Here is a 9707-nt window from a genome sequence, read left to right as displayed (position 1 = left end):
GAGGACGGAAAGTTGAGAAGGTAGATTCATCTAAAATCCATTATGGAGCAAGATGAGGAAGGGGCTGCTTGAATATTAAGGAAGAAGTGGGATTGGAGACCCACCCAGGGAAGATGAAACATTCAGGGTACTTGGGAAGAGATAAATTCGGGCAGAGTGCAAACTCCTCCTGGCCGCATCCTTGTCACCTTCTCCTGGCCCCAGCCTTGTCTTCTTCACCGCGACACAGAGCTTCCTCTGCTGGCCCCTCGAGGATGGAATTGTTGGGCAGGATCCCAAGGAAAGGGTGGTTATAACCAACAACCCACAGTGGACCTTAGAGCCTTTCCGATGGGTGTTTTATTTCGCTTTGCTGCTCGCGGCTCCTGAGAACCAGTAGCCAGAAGCGACCACATTTTGCTTGGCCTCCACTATCAATTCCGGTGTTTTAAGCTTTCAGGGCTTACAAGACACCTGGGGGAACTGGGGTGCCAGCAAGAGCTGGGTGTTCTCCCCCCTCCACCTCTCGAGTCAAGAATTGGAGACCATAAGAGGCAGAGAATGGGAGGGACAAACAAAAACCCAGCGACGTTGCCAAGAGAAGTCCAGTGTTCTGGCTGGGTCTGGTCACATCTAATGTGAGAAAACCCAAGAGCCCCTTAGGGTTTTTTGTTTGTTTTTTTTTTTTATGGCCACACCAGAGGCATATGGAAGTGCCTAGGCCAGGGATAGGATCTGAGCCACAGCTGTGGCAATGCCAGATTCTTTAACCTACTTCACTGAGCCGGGGATTGAACCCGCACCTCCACAGTGACCCCAGCCGCTGCAGTGGGATTCTTAACCCACTGTGCCATAGCGGGAACCCCAGGGAGCCGCTGGTTTTAATGAAACTCATTTTAGAGAATCTTGACGTTGATGAACGGATGGAGTCAGGTGCTAATTTCTTCTGCGGCCGTGAAGGGACAGGTGGAGCCGGTAGCGCGCATGGGAGGCGCGCGTCCCCGACGCTCAGCCCTTCATGCTGCTGCGCATCCTGAGGGAAGAAGGAGGAGGGCAGAGGAGCCCCAGCCTGGCTAGCGCTTCTGGGATCTGGGAACAGAAGGGGAGCCCTGGGAGCTGTGAGTAGGGCCAACCACAGGCTTGCAGAGCTCAGTGCAGAAAACAAATGCGGAACTCCTGGTGAGGCCCTCCGTCATCAGTGGTTAAACCCATTACACCTGTAACCTGCCCTCACTAATCTAAGTCGTTTCCATTGCTGCTACAGAAAACTTGCTTGTCCTCCAAGGGGCACGTAGCCTGAACAATGAGCTATTTGCCCAAGTTGTTGTCTAGGACCTTGGAACCAGCTGTGTCCAGTTGAAGCTGAGCCGGTTAAGAGTAGATAGGCCTCCTAACCTTCCAACGGGGCATGCGCAAGTGTCCGCTCGGGGTCTTTTGATGTCAGAGGGCTGGAAACCACCCTGGGATCACGTGCAGCGCCTCTATTTAACACGCAGAGGCTCTGGGGCGGTTACGCCTGCGCAGAGTGGCCGTCACGGCCCCTTTCCCCAATCACCTTTCCCCGCGCTTCACCCGCTGCAGACCGCCTTCTTCCTTATCCTATAAATACCCCAGGCCCCTTGCCCTCCAGGGTGGGGCACGTCTTGGTTCTTCGCTTGGCTGCCTGGTGAGTAAACCCTTTTCTTGCTGCGTCTTAGTGCTTCGGCTTGTTGTGCGTGGGGCAAAACCAACCTGGTTTGGGGACACGGGTTCAAGAGGGTTGAGAATTTCAAGATGGCAACAGTGGAGCACCAAACAAGCTCGGGGGCCCGTCTCAGCAGGGAGCCCCATAACCTGCCCAGGCTGCAGGCTCTGGAAGCCCAGCAGAAGGGGCTGGAGTCTTGGCTTTGCCATCAACTCCCCCGACCCCCACACCCAGAGGAACCAGCCTTAAACTGAGCCTCAGTTTCCTCGTTTGTAAAATGGATGTGATCATTCTGGCTCTGCCTACCTCATAGCTTTATCAGAGACCGGATGGAGAGAGGCAGTGTCGGTAGAAAACTCTTTTTAATCCTAAACCCATACAAGGCAAAGATACAGTCTCCAACTTTTCAAAGTTGTCCCTGAACGAGTCACCAGCTCCTATTTTTACTGAAAAGTTTCTCACGGAAGCACATCTTTGAATGTTCCTCAGATTAATAGAATTTGACTTATAGAAATTGTCAGAATTGTCAGTTATCCCCCCTGGAAGACAAGCATTCTCTAAATCCCCAAATCCTTTTATGCGAATTCTTAAGTATCTCAAAGCTTAAGCAAATCAAAGTTACCAGTCATTCAGACCATTATAAGCCCACTTGGGACCTTCCGTCACTGAATATGTGATTTCTTTTCTCTTCGCTGGCAGGAATGCTCAGAATTCTTGAGATCCGAGTGGTATTTAGTGCAGGGAAATTGTAAGAATTAGTAACTGTGGGGGGCCAGAATGAATGAACGCCACCACCTTTCTGCCAGGCGTGTCTCATTAATCCTTCGAGCATTTCAGAACGACGCACTGAGTGAATGACAAGAGGTGGGTGAGGAACGGAAGAGGCAGAGAGATCAAGCATTCATGACAGGGAAAGAATCCCGTGGGACCGCGGAGGTCGTGTATCGAACACGAGCCTGCCGCCTCCCCATCTGCCTCTTCCCTCTCCTTTCCTCCCGCCTTTGTTTGAACAGACCTCCATCAGGAAGCTGCTTTTCGTCCATTCCTATCTATGGACACGGTCGCCAAGAACCACTGGCATCAAGCCTGGCGCCCAGCATTGGCTCGACCTCCAGCACCATCTGTGAGGGGGTGGGAGGGAGGGTGGTACCATCAGCAGAAACATCAGTCCTTTCTCTAGAGCTTCCTGAGAGGTTTTTTGCATCAAAAGGTCTTGCCTCCTCCTCTGCGGTGATTGCATAGCAAATGTCCCCTTTGGCTGTCCTGGTGTTAGATGTACCTCAGTCCCAGAAAGCAGGTGGAAGTGGAGAGAAAACCTACCTGGACACAGAGATAAGCAGCTAAGGCACTTCCCCGAAATGGAAGGTGCTCCATAGATGCTTATAATGCAATACAGTGAAGCGAGGGGGACGGACCCAGTCTGGGGTGGGCAAGATGAGTAGGAGTAAGGCAACCTGGGCTGTGGAGGAGGGGCACCCCAAGAAAGAGGCAGAGCCTGAGCGGAGGTGAGATGCTGTGCCAGTGGAGGGCCAGGAAGCTGGACCATGCTAGCATCAGCTGTGCATCAGGTGTGGTGGGAGAGAGCAGAAGAGGACAGAAAGCCAGAAGGATGAGGAATTCCTGACCACCTCCATGACCCAAGGAACCAAAGCCAATGCTGTGACCCTTGAACCATCTCAGCCTGCCAGCTCCTTGTCCAAAACATGAGATTCAAAGAGGGCTGAGCTGTCTATGTCGAGACACATTTCTGTCTGGCTGTTTTCAGACACGCCCCAAAGCTACACCTCCCCACGTGCTCCTGGCACCATCTCCCGGCAAAGAGGGTCCGCCATCACCCAGAGCTGTTACTATGCCTCCTTCTGCCTGGACCAGGAACCTCCCATTCTTCATCTCGCCGTGTCTGGGTCTGGCACACCCAGCAGATGTTAATCGAGGATGTGTCAGATGAATAAATACACATGGGTTCTACAGAGCAGGGAGTAGCAAAGCTTTCCTGCAAAGGACCAGAGAGTAAATACCTCTGGTTTTATGGGTCACACACTGTTGAAGCTGTTCTGCTGTTGTAACTTGAAGTTAACCCTAGACGGTCTGTATAGGAATGGGCTCAGCCATGTCCCAATAAAACTTCATTTGCCAAAACACTGGGCAAGATTTGACCAGAGGGCTGCAGCTTGCCAACTCCTGCTATGGAGAGCTCCAGGAGCTGTGACATTTCCATGTCCTTGTCCATCTGAAACATCTTTATTTTGGAACTTATAAATGATAGTTTAGCTGGGGATAGAATTGTAGGCTGACAGCTGTCTTCTCTCTGTTGTTTGAAGAGGTCATTTCATTCTCCCCTGATGTGGTTTTTGCTGGTGGAAAATCTCTAAAGACAGACTGATCTTCTTGTGTAGGTAACTTGTCTTTGCTCTCTGGTGCTTTAGAATGTTTTCTCTTTATCTTTGACAGTCTGTGGTTTCAGTAGCAAGTGTCTACATGGGTTTTTTTTCCTCCTCCAGTTTGTATCAGTTACCGCTTGGTATAACTTTTCAATCTGAAGATCCCCATCCCCAACTCCTATTTTAAGAGGTTTCTGGAAGACCTTTTGCTCTCCCCTCCAATACTGCTGCTCTGCCATTCTCTCTCTGGAGGACCTTTTAAATGAATTTCAAGTGCGTATCTTCTCCATTTCTTCTTGCCTGCATGTTATATGTTTGTCTTTTTTCTGTCTTTGTCTTTAGTATTCAAAATCCAGGCCTGTCCATAGAAGACTATTTTAGGTTATTCCAGGAGGAAGATTTCCCATAAAGCTTTATTCCTATTAGTCAAGCCACAGATGTTTCTAGGGGCTTCTCTTGCAAGGTACTAGGAGGAGGAGGAGTCCAAAACATGCATTAACGTCTCACATTTATTCAAAGCATTGCCCCCTTTTAAAATCTTCAATATGATTCCCTGATAGAGGTTCCCTCATTGTCCTCATCTTACAGATTATCTAGAAACCCGAGCCCCAGAGGGGTAACTAGCCTACAGTCATGTGGCCGGTCCTTGGTCCTCATCTACATGTGTAGGGCTCACTCACGCTGGAATATAATTCATCACCAGCAAGGCCCAGTGAGGATGAAGGCTCGTGATACCTTTATGAGGATTTTTTCTAAATGAAAGCATTTGTCAAGTGCTACTCTTATATAACTAAAAAAAACCAACAAAAAAACCCCCCTAAAACTACAAAAATGTCTATGTAGGGAAATCTTGTCCCCATTCTGGTCCCTGCCCACCTGGTCTAGGTAAGTAGTCAATTTCAGTACTTTGTGGTCTACCCTCCCACGGTCTCATTGGGAGAACATGTGCAAATCCAAGCACATAGACTTCCCTTTACTCTCTTACTTGAAAGCGTACAATGCTGTGATTTTTTTTTTTCTGACACCACTTTTGACACCAAATGTGTGGTTTATGCTGATACCAAGTATGTGTCATTTTTCCCCACCAGCTCCCCAATCCTGTGATGCCAGCTGGGTGTCAATTCAATTCCGACATTATCTACCTGGAGTGAGCATCAGATCCCACAAGTCAAGGGCTCAGTCCCACAAGACAGCTCCCATTTTAGCTGCCAGAACAAGCTGGGTCCCTGGGTGACTACACATTTGGGCGTTCTCAAAACCCTTGCTCCCCATTAGATTTGAGAATTCACTAGAGTGACTCAGAGGAAAGCACTCTCTTTGCGACTACAGGTTTTTTTTTTTTTTTTTTTTTAAACAAAGAATACAGCTCAGGAACAGCCAGATGGAAGAGAAGCACAGAACAGGTTATTGGGGGAGGGGGTGGCAGGGTGGCACGGAGCTCCCACCACCCTCCCAGCATGTCAGTGTATTCACCGACCCAGATGCCCCCAAGCTCCATGATGGTTTTAGTGAGGTTTCATTATGTAGGCCAATTGACGGAATCACTGGCGACTGATGGTTGAATCCAATCTCTAACCCCTCTACCCTCCCTGGGGTTCATGGGGTGAGGCTGGAAATCCCAACACTAATCATGGCTTCCTCTTCCTGGCATCACCCCCCACCCTGAAGATACCTAGGTTTCCCCCGCCCCTTGCCATGAGTCATCAGTATATATAAAAGACTGGAAATTCCAAAAGTTTTAGGAGCTCAGTGCCAGAAACTTGGCATAAAGACCAAATATTTAATTTTTATAATGTGATAAACCGACAGGTTTTTGTTCCTTTTTTGGCTAAATATTCTGGGAAAGGAGTGCACCATGGTTTCTTCAGCTGGCACCACCGATGGCCGATTGGGTTGCTTTCAGTATTTTGTTATGACAAATATTGCTGTCATGAGTCACCCACAGCAGTCATTTCGGACATGTGTACCTCGTTCCTAGAGGTGAGCTTGGTGTGGTAAAGGGTGGATACTTCAGTACCTCGGGAAGAGACAGACACATTGGAGGAAGGTGTTGTTATCCCCACTGTAGGTGAGGTATTGATCCGAGGACCAGCAAGACAAAGCAGTTGCCCCAAACAGCACAACTAATAAGGAGGCAGCAAGGACACAACTGCTCGGGAGCTCAGAGGCGATGGGCTGAGGTGCGCAGGGCTGTCCAGCTTTCTGAGCTGGAACATGGGGGGACACCAGTCGAGCGAGGGCCACAGAAGCAAGTGGGAGCCATTGCAGGCTGTGGAACATCTCTCCTACCCCGTGGTGGTCCATGGGGTGATCGATTCCCTTTTGGAACTTTTAGGAGGAGGAGGAGGGCAGCGGGAGCCACTGAAAACAGAACACACTTGTTTCTTCCTCCCGGGTGGGGAACCCTCTCCCTGAGACGTCTTTTGGGGTGGACTCATTTGGTTGGTTGTCAGGGACAGCAGCCATTTGCAGAAACACCAGGCCCCCATCCCATGATTACAGCTGTTGTGTCTTTTTACCAAGACGAGGACCTTTCCCTCATTGAGGAGGCAAAAGACGAGGTCCATATCCATGTGTGCCAGTCGTTTTGGGGGTGTCTATAAAGCCCATTCTTTTTTGGCTGCAACCATGGCATAGGGAAGTTCCAGGGGCATGGATCGAATCCAAGTCGTAGCTGCAACCTACACCACAGCTGCAGCAACGCTGGATCCTTAACTCACTGCACCATAGTGGGAACTCCCTACAGCCCATTCTTTAAAAACTGAACCCCCAACCCTATGGGTAGATCTCTAGATCTCTGTGGCCATTTATGTGGCATGACCCTACTGCTCCGGCCATGTCTGATTGGACCAGGGCTGGAACCTGAACAAACTGTCCACCAGGAGTTTAGAGGTGGGATGGTCTGAGAAAGCCGGATGGACACTGGGGTGAGGGAGCTGGAGTTGATGTAGCAGCTCAGGAAGGGGCCTCCTTTTCTGCCCTAGACATAGAACATTGAAGAAAGCCCATCTTTAGAGGCAGCAGGAAGAGGAAGGAAGCCGAGACCCCAGAAGAGAAGAGCAAACACGAAGCCTGCTTCTTGGTGACCCTTTGTCTCTGGGTCATGTTCCTGTGGGGACCGGCTGTCCTTACACTTGGATTTTGTGCAGTAAAACCTTTTCCTCTCAGCAGAATCCCTCCGGTTCCTGAAGCCCATGGAATGGGATCAAAAGTCTGATGTGGGCTCCCTCCTCTAACTTACCCAAGAGAACTCAGGAATGACCCGCTCTTATTCCCTCCAGTCCAAGGGCAAAGAGAGAGCTTTGATCCAGTCGCTCCTGGGAAGTCCTGCATCCACTGGATTGGGCAACCTGGTTATCCATTCATTCAGGGCTAGGAGGATACAATGCAAGGACTGGCCTGGGCTCTGGTACCCCCTCAGCTCGTGGACCAAAGGAAGCTTGGATGGAGGAAATGGGAGGCGGGTGGCTAAACCCATAGGGACCAATTTCAGGTGCCCATACCCCAAGGGCATTGATTAAGACATTGTGCCTGCCTTGAATTAAGTGCTTCGGAGAGAAGCCACGGTTTTCATCAGTTCTGGCCTGCCGATGTGGAATGCGTCTTGACAGGTGTATTCAGAGACTTTTCCAGACGTGTCTCTCCTAGCAGTTCTCACCAGGGAAGACCCAGATATATATATATTTGTCTTTTGTGGGCCTCACCTGTGGCATATGGAGGTTCCCAGGCTAGGGGTCTAATCGGAGCTGTAGCCGCTGGCCTACACCAGAGCCACAGCAACGCCAGATCTGAGCCGCATCTGTGACCTACACCACAGCTCACAGCAATGCCAGATCCTTAACCCACTAAGCGAGGCCAGGGATCAAACCCACAACCTCATGGTTCCCAGTCGGATTTGTTTTCTGCTGCGCCATGACAGGAGCTCCCCAGTGACATGTTTCTTTCTCTCCATGCCCTGGGACCCAAGGAAGGGCCTAAGGTTTTAGTTGAGGGAAAGAGAAAATTGCAAAGGAAAATAAGCATTCCTTTTAGGGAAAGTTTTAGAGGAGACAGACTGCCCCTCAAATTGCAGTTAACGGTGAGTCTGCCTGCCTCTGTGTGTGTGCGTGTGTGTCAGTGGCACATCATTACAGGAACGCCCAGGAAACCATCCTCAGCCACCACCTCCCAGTCGTACCCAGGGTCAGAGGGTCTGGAGTTTCAAAAGTTGAACCTCTTGTGTCTTAAATACTCCTGCTCCTTAGTCACCTGGATCAAACACCAGGGGAACCCTTTTCCAAGTAACTAATTGATTTTCTTGGCCTCAGGGAGCCCTCATTACAGCTACAGATTAGACATAAAGAAACATCGGTGTGAATTAGAATTGCTATCGAATCGTCTTCAAAGTTGTTTGATGACAGAGGGACTTGTAATGGCTCAGGAGGTTTAGAACTGGGGCAGGATGAGTGCTAGAGATTTTGGCCTTTTCTCTTGACTTATGTAAACATTAAGTCAGTATTTAAAAAGAAAAAGAAAAAGCCAGTTCCCAGGAACCTGCTATTTGCCGGGTACTCTTAGATAAAGTGAGTGTAAATCTTTCGTGGGGCTGTGTTTGATCTGGGCTTTTCTCATCTACACCCTCCTCTTTCAAAGAATTTTTTATTTAACCGTCGTTGATTTACAATGTCGTGTGAGTTCCAGGCGTGCAGATTCTTTTCGGTTGTGGGTTATTACACGGTACGGACTGCCGGTCCCTGTGCGGTACCGTCCATCCTTTGCTGTTTGTCTATCAAAACCGCATCTCAGCCGCTCCTTATGCCTCAGCCACACGAGGCTCCTTGTGGCTTCCTGAATTCCCGTCATCCTGGTGACCTTCTCCACACCCACCGTGCTGTCATCCACACGGTGCTATCTCGGAAGAGAGCCGCAAGGGGGCACGATTCCGTGACCGAAAAGTCTTGAGTCCTTTACTTGAATTTCCCAGATGCTGGGAGGTGGGGGGACCCTGAAGATCAGCAACCTGTGGGCATCCTCTGCGCCCCTGCAGCCGCTCACGCCCCCACGAGCCGAGAGCTTCGGGCCTCGGCACCCCCGTCCACCTCCCAGGGGACCCGGGAGCCAGAGAGGGAGGTGAAGGTCAAGGTTGGGGACCTTGTGCATTCATGAGTAGCTCATCATGTTGGCTTCTCGCCTCTCCCTTCCATCAGCCTCCTGTGCGAGGGTGAAGCGGCCGTCTGCTGTGTTCACCCCCACGGTCGCAGTATCAGAGCAGCGCGTGGCACGCTTGGCCCTCGGCCACGCCCCCGAGCCCCAGGACGAGTGGAGGGACAAGGCATACTGGATGGTCCCTGCTTGGAGGGCTCACCATCCAGCGGAAAAGCAAGCCAGCCGACGAGTGCGACCAGCCCAGGAGTTGGGTGACCTGCAGGACGCTCTGAGAGCAAGGACCACAGTCTCTCCAGGACACGCAAGGTACCATGGGGTGTCTTCCGCCGTCTCCACGAGGGTCACCGCACCCGTCCGCCTGCAGCCTGTTTCCTGACTCAGAGCAGTGCCAGTTGTCCCCTTAGGAGCAATTAGCCGCCCAAGTTCTCACTTCTTCCCTCTGTAAGGTGAATACACTTTCCCAGAGCTGGCTGCAGATTTTTGCAGGCCCCGGTCACTGTCGTTTTTGGTGGCCTTGA

Source organism: Phacochoerus africanus, chromosome 3 (genome assembly GCF_016906955.1).
Source record: "Phacochoerus africanus isolate WHEZ1 chromosome 3, ROS_Pafr_v1, whole genome shotgun sequence".
Lineage (NCBI taxonomy): Eukaryota > Metazoa > Chordata > Mammalia > Artiodactyla > Suidae > Phacochoerus > Phacochoerus africanus.
Note: the sequence above shows the minus strand (reverse complement) of the source record.